At 36.2% G+C, this 16,333-nt stretch overlaps 1 protein-coding gene across 13 annotated transcripts in view; it reads right to left on the bottom strand.

The window, feature by feature from the left end:
• WNK1 (WNK lysine deficient protein kinase 1) overlaps positions 1-16,333 on the bottom strand; it is a 144,781-nt gene that overhangs the window by 108,188 nt on the left and 20,260 nt on the right. The gene's annotated exons all lie outside the window — the stretch shown is intronic.

The following is a 16,333-nucleotide window of genomic DNA, read 5'->3' as shown; positions in this document are numbered from 1 at the left end:
TCTTTAAAACAACCTGACTTCTAAATCTAGCTCTATGAGCCAAAGTGATCTGGAGAAAATCATTTAATCTTTTTGGACTTCTACATCTCCATCTCTAAAATTAAAACACAGGTAGGAGAACCAACAGATATACTCAAAGTTCCATTCCAAAAAAAGGAAAAAAGAATATAAAGATAAGGAAGAGAAGGGAGGGAGGGAGGCATGAAGAGAGAGAAGAAAGAAAGGAGAGAATAAAACCTAAACAAAATAACACTCAGGCTGTAAACTCATATTTAAAAAAAGTTAACACTAAGATATGGGACATGAGAAGATTTGTCACTTTAAGACAGTGATTAGCAGTTCCTATAAGGTCTTTATCTCATAGAACATGTTTCATTCAACCAATCAGGTTCTGCACACTACTTTTAAATAAATCCATGACACAGCTCTTATACATACATACATACACAGGTTAAGGCACATTCCTGGGGAAATATGTTATACATACTTTTTATTCTTAAAAAAGAGCAACAATGAGGGTGGCTTAGAAGGAAGGGTAAGGAAAAGTCTTCCTACTAATATCCCCTTGTCCACAAAACTCATGTTAGAAATTACTTTATCCAAAAAGTTGTTTCCTTCTACTTTATTACTCCCTCCCCATCCCTCAAGTCTGTAAGTAGCAGGCACTGTCAATGACTGTCTACCAGCCATTCCTCAACCCCCTTGATTTTGCAAACCATAATCACTTATTTGATTCAAGTATCAATCCTGTGCTAGAAGAAAGTTAGACTGCATTTCCAATCTAAGGAAACAAATGATGATTTCCCTAAGCCAATCACAGAAGTCCCATTTCCAGTACTTGATTTAGGCTTGGGCATGACCACATCTCTGGCCAGTGAGACCTCAAACAATTTGAAAGAAACTGCTTCTTCTGCAGTTGAATGCTTCCCAGTATGCATGTGATACTTGAGAATGGACTAGGGGCATCAGTCTGGAATACGTGCTGAGAATGGCAAAGAGATCTTTAGTGACATAACTAAATCAACCAACTGGAAATGCCCTACCTCTTAAGAAAGATTATTAATTTTTAAAGTTAGATTTTCTGCTACTTGCAGCCCAAAACTTTTGCTTTGACTTTATCAAAGCAAAAGTAACACAAAAAATACTATCATGAGACTTTTCAAAGGCTATTTGCAATATAAAGGCAAAGAATGGCTTCTTGACCTTTACAGTGTCTGCCACGGGTGTCCAACCTTTTGGCATCTCTGGGCCACACTGGAAGAAGAGTTTTCTTGGGCCACACATTACAACACGTACATTGAGACATGTAATCACAAAAAAAATCTCAGAATGTTTCAAGTAAATTTGAGATTTTGTGTTGGGCTCCATTCATAGCCATCCTGAGCCGTATGTGGTCAGCGGGCCAACAGGTTGGACACCCCTGGGAGAGCATATCCTCAGTATGCATTCCTTGAATAACTGTGCTAGTCAACTTGAGTAAGGCAGAAAGGAGATGAAGCTAAAAATGTTGGCTGGGGCAAGACTAAAAACCTGACCAAGCTAAAAAACTTAGATTTTATCTTATAACAGGCCAGGATTTCACAAAATGATGTCACACAGAACACTGTTCTGGCATGTTAGAAGATGTAACACGTACCAACAACAGTATCAAATACACTTGCAAAACCTTGGTAAAACTAAGTAAAACAGGTTTCTACAATGCAGGACTTCTTATGAACCTACAATATGCAATGTGCATTCTCAACTCCCAAATGTTAGCCAGGAAAATGCAACTTTAGGCAACGGCAAGTAACATGAATGAAACATGAAGTTTTGTTTCATAAAAATCAGTTTGTTGGCATATAGAAAATGGCAGATTTATAAGTATGACTGGATGGGGCAGTGTAGGTACATGCACAGTGTTAACAGCTGAAACCTGAACAGTTTCGATTATCAAAACACCAACATGAGATGATGGCCTAAATTAAGGCAGTAGAGATGAAAGGAGAGAACAGAAAAGAGACACTTCTGAGATAGAAAATATAGGATTTAATGAAATGGGAAGAGACAGAGTTGAGTTATAACCACACAGTTTCTACCTTAGGGAAATGGAAGGTAAAACTGATACATTTAACCTGAGCACTGAACAGAGAAAAGGAAGACAAATACAGGTTGTAGAAATGAGGACAGAAACTAAATTTTTTGACTAGTAGGGTGTATCATTTACCATAGCATACTACACTAGTTAAAGGTTATACTTTATTAATTTTAACAGCAAAACAGTCTGTGGTTTTTATTTTATTCTTTAATGTTACCCTATACATAGTACCCTGTCATGCTTCTCAATAACTAGATTGGAAAACCATTGGGATTTTGTGCTTAGCTTTTTACAGCTTTATGAATCTTATCATAAATCAGCAGCCCTGTTTGGTGCCATCAAAAAAAAACAAGTACCTTCTCCCAAAGTTATGGGCAGCCTATGAATCTTACATTCCAATCTCTCAATCTATTTTTATTGTGGTTTCACTACCCTTTCCTTCACCTCTGCTTTCACCAACAAAGACATTGTATAAGCTCAGTACTCTTTTTCATTATCATGTCTTAATTGAAAAGAATATGTGGCCTTCATCTCTTAAGCATTCAACTAATAAGTAGTCCCACAGAAACTGTTATAAACAAAGGTTAAAGTCTAAACACATAACTGGCACCAAAGAGATGTACAGCATTTAATATTGGTCTCATTCATTTTAAAATAGGTTTTTCTTCTGTATGTAATATATTTCAGACGCCAGGTGTATATCAGCTTTTCCTGGCTATTCTAGGAACAGTCATCTCCAATGCTAACATTATAGGCCTTTTTCACTTGGAAGTCAACAAATGAACCCCTAATTTTTAGAATATAAAGTTTGCAAAGTATAACTATAGATTATATTTTATAAAAATCTGGATGTTTAATTTCCATGTAGTATCACACACAATAGCTTTTGTTTTTAATTTCAAGAATCTGATGGGATACCCATGACACTATCATACCACCCAAGATGTTAACACTTGTCTGTAAAGTGTCCACTTGGCTATAGGACCCACTTATTCATTCAAACACTAACCTAGATGTTACTATAAAGGTATTTTGTAGATGTGGTTAATACTGACTATCAGTTGACTTTAAAGTAATTAGGAGACTATCCTCAATAATTGAGTGGGCCTTGCTAATCATTTGAAAGGCACTAAGAGTAATACTGAGCTTTCTGAGGAAGAAGAAATTCTTGTTTGAAGATTATAGTATCAGGTCCTGCAAGTTTACAGTTTGATGGCCAGCCCTGTGGATTTCAGACCTGCCAGTCCCAACAATCACATAAGCTTTATTCCTTGAAATGAAATTAATCCACAATATGTGATGTGATTTATAATAAGAAATATGTATTTGCAACAGAGTTCCTAAAAGCTTTGGAATTTCCTAAGTAATGAGAACAACTTAAAAAGTGTCTTTTGCTATGCTTATGATATGACTTTCGGAAAGCCTCTAGGTAACCTAAGAATGGTGGTTAATTGCTAGGGGGACCACCCATGTAATTAAAATGTTGGAACTTTCAGTGTCACCACTCCCCAATTTCCTGGGAAAGAGAGAGGGGCTAGAGATTGAGTTCAATAACCACTGGCAAATGATTTAGTCAATCATGTCTATGTATTGAAACCTCCATAAAATCCCAAAAGGACTGGATCTGGAGAGTTTCCAGGTTGGTGAACATGTAGAAATGAAGAGAGAGTGGCACACTACAGAGGGCATGGAAACTCCATGCCCCTTCCCCATTTTTTGCCTATGCATCTCTTTCATCTGGTTGTTCCTGAGTTGTATTTTAATAAACTGGTAACATAGTAAATGTTTTCCTAAATTCTGTCAGCTGTTCTGGCAAATTAATCAAACCCAAGGAGGGGATTGTTGAAACCTCTAAACTACAGCCAGCCATAGAAGCATACGTAATAATCTGGACCTGCAATTGGCATCTGATGTGGGAGTGGGAGCAGTTTTGCGGGGCTGAGCTCTTAACCTGTGGGATCTGACACTGTCTTCAGTTAGACAGTGTCAGAACTGAGTTAAATAGTAGGACATCCAGGTGGTGGTAAAAAAATTGCATGATGATGTGGCTATCTCCTACTAATCTTTTCCTCTGGAGAACCCTGACTGATACACTATCCCTCACACCCAAATTACACACATACACACACACACACACACACAACATGTAATTAAAGCATTTGGATACCCATGACACTATCACACCACCCAAGATGTTAACACTCTTTGGTTGAAACTGTCCAGAGGTTGAGGGGATGGAAGGAGAAAAAGAAATACACAGAGGTCAAAATAAAAGAAAGAAAAGTAGAAAACTCAGCTGAACAGATGATAGACTTGAGTTTGTACATATAGCAGCCCACACACTTTACAGAATGAAAACAGAATTATAAAAATAATAAATATAAATTTCTTAAAACAATTTGCAATATGAAAGCAAATACAGATTAAGAACCAGGCAACCAGTGGAACCCCCAATAACTATGCTAACCAATGCAGTGTCAAGCTTTTGTTAAATACTGACAGCTAGTAATGACAATAACATTTATTGAGTCCCTGATACGTGCCAGTGCTGTACATATATCAACACAGGTAAACCTAACAATACCCCTGTGAGGTAGGTACTGTTATTATCCTCTGTTTAAGGAAGGAGACAGAAACACAAGTGAGCCACCATTAAAAAGTAGTGACTCACTTGTGTTTCTGCCAAGACAAGATACAACCACAATCCATCTTGATCTAGAGTCTGTGCTCTTTTCATTATTCAACATCACCCAAGATAAGGGAAAGAGTATTATTTTTTAAAACAACCTAGTTCTAAAATGTTAGATTTCAAAATAAATTTTAGGGCAATCACTTGAACAATAACAAATATATAATATACACACCACTAGGGATAAAAATGCATAAAAGAAAATCAGTACAAAGAAAGGGAAAGGCAGAAATAAATACTTAGAAAGCAGGAAGAAGACTGACTCCAAACATATCAATTATCACTATGAATGTGCAGAGATGCCATTAGAGTTCTCTACTAAATAGAGACCTTGGAACAGACTTCGTTTTTCCCCCTTTTAAATCTAGCTAAGAAAAATATCTAATATCAAATTAAAATGATGCAGGAAGGAAGAGGATGCAAAAATAAATGAGATAAATGCTAATGAAAGAATGACTATATGAAAAAGAATTTAAGTAAAAAACTGAGACTGCATATTTTATATTGATGAAAGGTACAATTATTCAAGTACAGTAAGTCCTCAATGTAGTAAATAGGTTCTGTCACTTTAACTGAGACAACATATAACAAAACTAATGTTACTATAGGCTAATGGATATAAATAGGAGTTAAATTCTTATGGCATCTCATCAACATTAAAACAAAACTACAGTGCATCAACATTATAACAAAACTACAGTGAAGACAACATTATTTCAGTACCTGCTATACAAGGAACACTCCTGCATCCAGCTCAGGTGAACACTGAGAATACACGACTGGGCCCAGCTCCACAGCACATCTACTACATAAAGCAACCCTGCCAAGACTGGGAGACCAGCAGATATACCTAACACAAGAAATAAACTCAGAGAGGTAGCCAAAAGGGAAAGACATAGAAATATGTCCCAAAGGAAACACATCAAAACTCCAGAAAAAGAACTTAATGAAATGGAGGCAAGCACTCTACCAGGTAAGAGTTCAAAACACTAGTTATAAGAATGCTTAATGAACTTTAGGTAAAGAATAGATGAACTCAGAACTTCAACAGAGATAATAAACATAAAAAAGGACAAAATAATCACAAAAAAAGAACAAGTCAGAAATGAAGAATACACTAGAAGTAATCACCAAAGAGTAAATGAAGCAGAGAATTGAATTAGCAATTTAGAAGACAACGTGCAGAAAACACGCAATCAGAACAGTAAAAAGAAAAACAGAATTGAGAAAATGAGAATAGTTTAAGGAATCTCTGGGACAACTCCAACCACACCAATGTTTGCATCATAGGGGTACCACAAGAAGACAGAAAGAAGTTGAAAAGCTATTAGAAAAAATGATGGACAACTTAACTTCCCTAACCCGGTGAAGAAAATAGACACAAAAGTTCAGATAGCACAGAGTCCCAAACAAGATGAACACAAAGGGAGTTATCTTATGAACACAAGATATATCATAATTTAAATGCAAAAGGTTAAAGCTAAAGAGAGAATCTTAAAAGCAACAAGAGAAAATCAGTTATCAACAAGGGAGCTCCCTTAAGATTATCGGCTGATTTCTCAACAGAAACTTTGCAGGCCAGAAATGACTGGCATGAAATATTTAAAGTGATAAAAAGCAAGGAACTATACCCAAGATTACTCTATCCAGCAATATTACCATTTAGAATCCAGGGAGAGATAAAGAGCTTCCCAAACTAGAAAAAGCTAAAGGAGATTATGACCACCAAATCAGTATTACAAGAAATGATAAAGAGATTTCTTAAAGAGAAGAAAGGGGGGGGGGGGTAGATTATAAATATGAATAAAATGGAAATAGCTACCTACCTATCAATAATTACTTTAAATATAAATGGATTAAATGTTCCAATCAAAAGATATAGGGTAGCAGAATGGAGAATAGAAGAGCATTTCATCTCAAAGCAGCAGAATATACCTTCTTTTCCAGGACACATATACAGTTTTCCAGGATGGTCTATTGTTAGGCCACAAAACAAGTTTCAATAAGTTTAAGAAGACTGAAATTATATCAAGGATCTTATCTAACCACAATGGCATGACAAAAGAAATCAATGACAAGAAACTGAAAAACATATAAACACAGAGATTAAATAACATGCTATTAAACAATGAATGGGTTAACAATGAGATCAAGAAATCAAGATACTTTGAGCCAAAATATATAAAGAACTCATACAACTTAATACCAATATATAAAAAATATATATCTCCAATTTAAAAATGGGCAGAAGACCTGAATAGACATTTCTCCAGAGAGGATATACAGATGCCTAATAGACATTTCAAAAGTCGAGCAATGTCACTACTCATCAGAGAAATGCATATTGAAACCAGAAAGAGATCATCACTTCACACCTGTCTGAATAGCTATCATCAATATATCAATAAAAAGTGTTGATGAAGATGTGGAACAAAGGGAATACTCTTGCATGGTTAGTGGCACTGCAAATTGGTACAGCCACTATGGAAAACTCCGGAGATGACTCAAAAAATTAAAAATAAAACTGCCTTATCACCCAACAATTCCATTTCTGGGTATCTAACCAAAGAAATCCAAAACAGTACTTCTACAAGATATATATGTTGAACCCCTATGTTCATATATCTTGAACCCCTATGTTCTGCAGCATTATTTATAATAGCGAGGAATATGGAAATATCCTAAATGTCCACTGATAGACAAATGGTTAAAAAAGTTGTGGTACATGAACAGTAAAATGACAACAAACTCACAACTATCAACAAATGAACCTAAAAAAAAGAAAAGAATCAACTACTAAGCAAACAACTAGAACAGGAACAGAATCAGAGACATGGAGGGTTTTCAGTGGGGAGGGGGAGGGGAGGAATAGGGGGGAAAAGGTATGGGGAAGAAGAAGCATAATGGGTAGGCATAAAATAGAAGGGGAGAGGTCAAAAATGGTATAGGAAAGAAACAGAATTCAAAGAACTTATATGTACAACCCATGGACATGGACTAAGGGGGGAGGAATGCTGGAGGGTTGGGGGGTACAGGATGGAGGGGGATTAAAGGGGGAAAAATTGGGAAAACTGTAGTAGTATAATCAATAAAATATACTTTAAAAAAAGTTATGGTACATATATACAAGGAAATATTACCTGGCCATAAGAAAGAATGATACCATTTGTGAGAACATAGATGGATCTATGGGATATTATGCTAAGTGAAATAAGTCAGAAAGAGAAAGACAAACACCATATGATTTTACTTAATGAGGAATCTAAAGAACAAAATAAACAAAACAGAAACAGACTCATAGGTACAGAAAACAAAGTGATGGCTGTCAGTTGGCAGGAAGTTTGGAGGTTGGGTGAAAAAGATGAAGGGATTAAGAAGTACAATTTGGAAGTTATAAAACAGGGATGTAAAATACAGCATACAGTCAATAATACTGTAATAACTATGTATGGTGTCAGGTGGCTACTAGACCTATCAGGGGGATCACTTCAAAAGTTGTATAAATGTCTAAGCACTATGCTGAACACCTGAAACTAATATTCAGTTGGCAAAAAAACCCATATGGTTTTTTGTAAATGGTTATCCATAAAATAAAACACACATTTTTCATTTTCACCAATAACTTTATTATTTTTAGTATGTTAGCTATCTCCCACATGGTATAAAGTTGACTGTTCTCAAATAATATCTCAATTTGATCGCTGCCAACTTCAAATGGTCTACCCAATTGTGGAGCATCATCTATCAAGAAATCTCCAGCGAGAAACTTCGCAAACCACTTTGACACATTCCATCAGTCACAGCACCTTCTCAACACACTGCATAAATCTTTTTTTGTGTTTCAGTTGAATTTGTACCGTTCTTGAAATAATAAAACTTAATATGCTGAAAAAGTTGCATATTTTCTTCCATCTTTAATATTAAAATGGCTACACAAAAATTCACCAATTTTGATAATCACCAATTTTTTTTTGATGCATGCTGATATGACAGCTGTCACAATACACTCTAACAAAATTGTTCTGAATAAAGTTAAAGAAAAGTAAGCACTACTAGAGCAATCGCATAAAAAAAAACCTAAATGAAGTTTTTGGCCAACCCAATATAATACTGACTGTTGACTGTAATCGAAAAATAAAAATTTGAAAAAGTCAAACTAAGGAAGAATAAATATATATAAATATATATTTAGTCAATTTCATTTGCCTTTTTTTAATGTGGCTACTAGAAAATTTAAATCATATATGTGGTTCACATATTTTATTGGAATGCTGGCTTAAGACATTTATGTTTTAATCAAATTAATGTGTAGATAAAAACATGGTTTTAATTTGCATTTCTGGTGATTAGTAACTTAAGATAGAGTCATTACAATTTTATTTATATCATGTTTTCCTTGGATTTTAATTAGATTTCTAAATTCTAATCAATTCCATAGATTTAGAAATCCCAAAATTATATATTCAATGATACACAGCTAAGCCCTATGAGGATACCCAATTTTAAAAATATTATTACACCAGCCCTGGCTGGGTAGCTCAGTTTGTTAAAGCATCACCCTGATACCAAGACTGCAGGTTCGATCCCTGGCCAGGGCACATGCAAGAAGCAACACTGAATGCACAAATAAGTGAACAACAGATTGACATTTCTCTCCAACCCCCCCGCAGTTCCTCTCTGTCTCTGTAAAATCAATAAAGAAAAATTTAAAAAATATATCATTCCACCAAATAGTTCCCTTGGTTTTCTCATCTGTAGGAATGACAACATACTAAGTATGGGGTTACTCAGACAATTTAATGAGATGAGATATTACAGAAGTAGGTGGCACTGAGACTCGCTAGATTAAGCAGTTAGGAAGGTCACTGCTTCTATTATTTTCTCACAGAATTCAGGATTCAAAGCCTCAAACAAATGATAATTAGGTCATGAACTTTTAGTGTCACTTTAAACAAAACCTCAGAAGTTAATTTCCAATATCAAGTCTATAATAATGACTTACAATTATATAAAATTTTACACCATACTATGAGTGTCCTGCATCTTTTTGTCATTTCTTTGTTATTTAAAATAATTCAGTCAGGTATACAAGTTACCATTTTCAGGTGAGGTAAAAAGCTCAGAATTTAGGTGAGTGGGATGACCAAGGTCATATAATTAGGCATAGATAAACATGGCTTGCCTCCTCGTACAACCACATCAAAATTACAACTACAATACAGAACCACCAACCACCCAGAAGCATCAGAAGTTGAGCTTATTGGAAGTCTGACAACTAAGAAATTAAAGAAACCACATCCATCCAGACTGGTAGGAGGGGCAGAGACCTGGAATGATCTGGTTCCCATATCCACAAGTGGTGGATAAAAATTTGGGAGGGATATCTTGAGAGCTAGGAGTCCCAGCCCCACACAAGGCACTCCAGCCCAGGGTTCCAGTGCCAGGAAGATAAGTCTCCATAACTTCTGGCTGCAAAAAAACAGTGTGGATTGGGTTGGTGGAAGAAACTTCTGGAGTCCCAAGCAATTCCCCTTAAAGAACCCAAACATGGACTCACCTACTCAGACTCACTCTGAGCTCTAGCACCAAGCTAGCAGATGAAAAGGCACCCCAGTGGCACACAAGAATGAACTGAGTGTCTGGCATCAAGGAGGGAGCTGGGGAACAGCCTTCTCCCACACAGAAAGACAGGCAGAGGCCACTGTCCCTTTTGTAGTTCTCCCTGCCACAGAGCCACAAGGCTGGCAGATAGGTACCATATCTGACACTTTAACAACCTGACTAACACTGTTTGCCCTGTCCTGGAGATCCCCAGATTCCATCCCACCCACCTTATGGGCCCATCCAAGCTGCTTTTCTGTATTAATGGCTGGTCTTGGCTCATGTTTCACAACTTCCTAAATCCTATCAAACAAAGAAGAGCCAGCCACCATGAGCTCCTAGCCCCAACACTTCTTGCTAAGGGGCCCCAGGCGTGGCACTACCAGCAACCAGCCTAGATTTACAGCTTGGCTTCACCTAGGAATCTCCAAGCTCAGTACAAGTAGCGGCCATCTCAGATTGCCTTATAGCTCAGGCAGGATGGCCTGGGGCAAAATATAGGTGGGGGCTGACCTTGGCCTGCACCACTCAGGAAACCCAGAGCCTGGACACCCAGTGGACAGCTAAAGACCATGTCAGAGCACCACCACCTAGCCCCCGCACAGCTGATCCTCCACGGAGAGTGGAGGTTAGTGTTCAGTGGTCACAGCCAGTCCCTGCAAGTGAATGGTCTTGCTAAATCCCTCCCACTGACCTGCCAATAGCAATCAAGGCTCAACTACAAGAGGAGTGTGTACTCAGCCCACATGAAGGGAGCACCTCAAGTACCCAGCTTGGTGATAGAGGAGGCTATGCCACTGGACCCTACAGAACACCTACTACATTAGGCCACACTACCAACACATAGAGTCAAAGCAGCCCTACCTAATACACAGAAACAAAGAGAGGGAGGCTTCCAAAATGAGCAAAGAAACATGGCCCAAATTAAAGAACAGATCAAAACTCCAGAAAAAGAACTACACAAAATGGAGATAAGCAATCTATCAGATGTAGAGTGCAAAACACTGGTTATAAAGGATGCTCAAGGAACTTAGTGAGAACCTCAACAGCATAAAAAAAACTTCAGTCAGAAACAAAGGATACACTAATTAATGTAAAGAACAATTTACAGGGAAACAACAGTAGGTGGATGAAGCAGAGAATCAAATCAATGATCTGGAACATAAGGAAGCAAAACAACCAATTAGAACAACAACAAGAAAAAAGAATCCAAAAAAACGAGATGTTATATAAGCAGCCTCTGGGACAACTTCAAACATTCCAACATTCACATCATAGGGGTACCAGAAGGAGAAATGAAAGAGCAAGAAATTGCTAATCCATTTGAAGAAATAGTGAAAGAAAACTTCCCTAATTTGGTGAAGGTGCTAGATATACATGCAAGTCCAGGAAGCACAGAGCCCCAAACAAGATGGATACAAAGAGGCCCACTCCAAGACACATCATAATTAAAATGCCAATGGTGAAAGATAAAGAGAGAATCTTAAAAACAGCAAGAGGAAGGGAGTTAGTTACCTACAGAGGAATTCCATGACACTGTCACCTGATTTCTCAAAAGAAATGTTGCAGGCTAGAAGGGATTGGCAAGAAATACTCAAAATCATGAAAAGCAGGGACCTATAGCCAAGATTATACTACCCAACAAAGATAACATTTGGAATCCAAGAGAGAATTAAAGGACTTCCCAGACGAGAAAAAAGTAAAGGAACTCACGATCACCAAACCATTATTATATGAAATGTTAAAGGGACTTATTTAAGAAAAAGACCAAAACTATGAACAATAAAATGGCAATAAATATTTATCTATCAACAATTGAATCTAAAAAACAAACCAAGCAAACAAGAACAGAGTCAGAATCAGGGATAGGGAGAATGTTTTGATGGTTGCCAGATGGGAGGGGTGTGTGGGGGAATGGGTGAAGAGGTGAGGGGATTAAGACGTACAAATAGGTAGTTACAGAATAGCCATGGAGATGTACAATGCAGTGTAGGAAATGGAGTAGCCCAAGAACTTATATGCATGACCCATGGACATGAACAATGGTGGGGGGATTGCCTGAGGGAGTGGGAGATGCTGAGCAGAGGGGGGCAAAGGGAGAAAAACTGGGACAACTGTAACAGCATAATCTCTAAAATATAATTAAAAAATAAAAGAAAATAAAAAAGAACAAATCCCTTAAGAACTCAATCCCTTAAAATTCAAAGGAATCTGACAGAACTATAAGATTGGCGGGTTTTTTAACAAAATTTATCATCATGGTTAGAACATAAAAGCAAAACTCATTTAAGTTAACCACAAAATACCTTTCAAAAACTCAAATCCAAAAAGGTGCTTACCAAGTTTAGTCCCACTAGTTTGATACAGCTAATGCCAGTATTGTGTCTACTAATAAGGGACTAAATAATAAAAAGCAGAAATAAAACTAACCAATCATTAAATTATCTATGTGGAACTTCACATACACCTAACTTAAGCTATTATTTAAAATCATCATTTGTTTCTCCCAAGAATGAACACTGTTCAGAGCTTGTATTATGATTAACAGATAATTGCAGGAGCTAAAATTCAAATAGCTGCTATACTGTCATTTTGTGGCAAGTATTTAATCTTTCTGCTTAATTTAACTAGTTCAGTAAAAAAAAGGATCTAGGTTTATAACTCTAAATGAAGTATTTTTGAAAGAGTAGATTGTAAATAACTTTTTTTAAAAATGAAACAGAACAGAAAACATAACTCATCACTAGTAATTTGTGACACTTTTGTCTTTTTATGTGTGCATGTACTAGGTCACACCGTAAAATTTATTTCTGAGAATGTGTCTCACGTAAAAAAGTTTGAAAGCCACTGCAAAGTAGTCTATCTAGGACAAATCTACTATATACACTTAGTAATTAGAGGAGTGTTAGGGGAAATCAAACTGAATCAAAGGAAAAATCCTCCTTTTTGATTGTTCAAGGGATAAGCTGAAAAGATCCTCAAATATAATTCTACCACTCACTTTACTAGTAAGAAAACATACTTACCCAAGGTCATTCTTCTATAGTTAGCATTAGAACCAAGACTCCCATTCTAAATCTTTTTGCACTAAATTGGGCCATAGAAAGGCACTTAAAAAAAAAAACCCAGTATCAGTATTTAGGTGCTAATTCTGAATTTCCTATTTTGGTTTCTAACAACCAAAAGAAATTGCATTTTAACACAGGGAACCATTTCCTTAAGTACTATTGTACCAGATTAATGACCATACCAGCTTTGCCATTAAAAGCTTTTTCCAGCTAGTTAGTTGGTACTTAGCTTTTTATGGCACTTTTCTTTTCACATTATGTTCAGCAGTGCATGCAGTATACTACCTTTAGGAATGCAACACACTGCTTTTGAAAATGCATTGCTGGGGTTATAATTTAACTAAAATTTTCTAAATTTCTATATTCTGTCCAAATTTTAAAGACAAACTACCGTAAAAATCTAAATAAGAGTATATTTTGTAATTTGTGTATCTCAGTATTAAACATTAGAAATATTTTAGGTCTCACTTAAAACAGTAAAACTTTGAAGTTTATGCAAAATTCATCCCCATCTCTTCACAAATAAATCTTTACCAAAACTGAAGAGAAGAAGCACGTAAGGACTAAAGTCTAAATAAAGATGATCTCTCTACAAAGACCCCCCCAAAATTAAACATTGCTAGTGGGGGCAATTATCGCTGCTTCATAAGTGAAGCAGATTTATTTCTATGTCCTCTCCTGATATCCATAATAGTCATAACAATTCTTGCAAAGAACTCAAAAAAGGTACCTCAAATTATTTCTATAAAAAACTTTGTTTACAGTTAAACCATTCTGTTAATGATTACCAAGAAATTTCCAGATTTAAAAATTACTAAACATTAGAAATGGCATAAGAGGGGACTGGCTAAAAGAAGGTGAAGGGATTAGCTAAAGAACATATGTTGACCCATGGACATGGACAACAGTGTAGGGACTGCCTGAGGGAGTGGGTGGTGGGGCTGGATGGAGACCGGCAAATGGGAACATTGGGACAACTGTAATAGCATAAACAATAAAATATTGAGTAAAAAAAAGAAAAAACACTGAATATGTCAGATACGAAGTTATTTTTTCTGACTTCTGAGACTAATGATGACTAGTCCAATCAGTGAAGAACATAATAATTTCAAACAAATTCAGGGAAGAGGAAATAGAGTCTGAGGTAAAGTATCCTTCACACCCAAATGAAGAAGAGAAAATGTCTTAGTTATTCTTTATTGCTCAAACCTACAGTATATAGTAGTAGAGACATTTAAAAATCCAATATTCCACAGTTCAGTCAATTCACAGAATTACATATGATTTTTTCTCTTAGAAGACTAAGGGAATTTATAAATAACTATATGTGTATTATGACTATATTTATAAATTGTATTCACAACAACATAACCTTGATTATTTTCCCAAATGAGAATTCTAAATCTAAAACCAAGTATCACTCATATGCTAAATGAGCTGCCAAAGTTCACTTACTAATTATTCTAAAATACAATGAAAGTAATACAAATACCATATGATCTCACCTATAAGTGGAACCTAATCAACAAAACAAGCAAGCAAGCAAAATATAACCAGCGACACTGAAATTAAGAACAAACTGACAGTAACCAGAGGGAAAGTGGGAGGGGATAATGGGGGGGGGGCTTTCAGGAACAACTGTAAACGATACTTAGACAAAATCAAAGGTGGGAAGTGGTGATGGCTGGGGTTGGCAGAGAAGTGGGGGGGGGCGGGAATAGAGACAACTGTACTAAAAAAAAAGAAAATAAGCTATGAGTATTATTCAGCTCTTGAGAAAGAGTAACAATATGATCATCACTGTTAAGAGAAATACGGTAAGTGGCAGTTTTAACAGAAAAGAATGCTGTCCTCCTGAACTGACGGGGTTGAGGGTGGCAGTGGGAATCAGACTTCATCCATTGTTTAAAGAATATAAACCTAGTGGTTCTTTTCTTAAAATCTCTCATTTTTTCCATACCTTGGTTATGTTAATATCTTTAAAAAATGAACATGTCCTATCCCATAATATTTTATTAAGACATTCGTAATCTCAAGCACTAATCAGAAGTGTTAGCACGATGTTTCCTTCCAATTTTTAGAAATCACCATTTTTTAAATATTTTATTTATTTTTAGAAGGGAAGGGAGGGAGAAAGAGAGGGAGACAAACATCAATGTGTGGTTGCCTCTCACATGCCCCCTACTAGGGACACGGCCTGCAACCCAGGCGTGTGCCCTGACTGGAAATTGAACCAACAACCCTTTGCTCTGCAGGCCAGCACTCAAGCCACTGAGCTACACCAGCCAGGTAGAAATCACTTTTTAATAACAAACTATTCACCTAGTGTGATAATCCAGTAGTAACAATGTTAACTTTGTTTCTAGGTTTATGATATATTTAATATCTCATTTAAAAAATCTTACCTCTAGCATATCTGCACAAATCTTAACATCTCTGTAAGATTTTTTAAACATTCAAGCACCAAATCTAAATATTAAATACTATAATAGCCCTCCTCTTCTGGTATCCACAGCTCAAGTAAACAATTTAAACGAAATTTAACCCTAATTATAAGCAAAGATGCAAAATCACTTAAGTTGGAAGATAATTTCAACGTAGTTTAAATCATTAAGAAACCATGAGTCAGATTTCTAGCTAGAGGACTAAATAAGAAGTGAGGCCTGATATCCTTCTAAAGCAACTAACAAGATATCTATCTCAAAAGTTTTGAACTGCCTCAGTTATATCTGCCTGTGGCTACAACTCAAAATTAAATATCATTCACAACTTAAATTTAATAGTACAATTCTGCCGTATCTCAACAGGACACAAAGACAGATGAAAAAATATTGTAAAATTTTGGAAGATAAACAGTCTAAAGTTTCCTAAGCCTGTGGTAAATTATTTTAAAAAATA

Source organism: Desmodus rotundus, chromosome 3, assembly GCF_022682495.2.
Source record: "Desmodus rotundus isolate HL8 chromosome 3, HLdesRot8A.1, whole genome shotgun sequence".
Lineage (NCBI taxonomy): Eukaryota > Metazoa > Chordata > Mammalia > Chiroptera > Phyllostomidae > Desmodus > Desmodus rotundus.
This window is presented reverse-complemented; position numbering and strand designations above follow the sequence as displayed.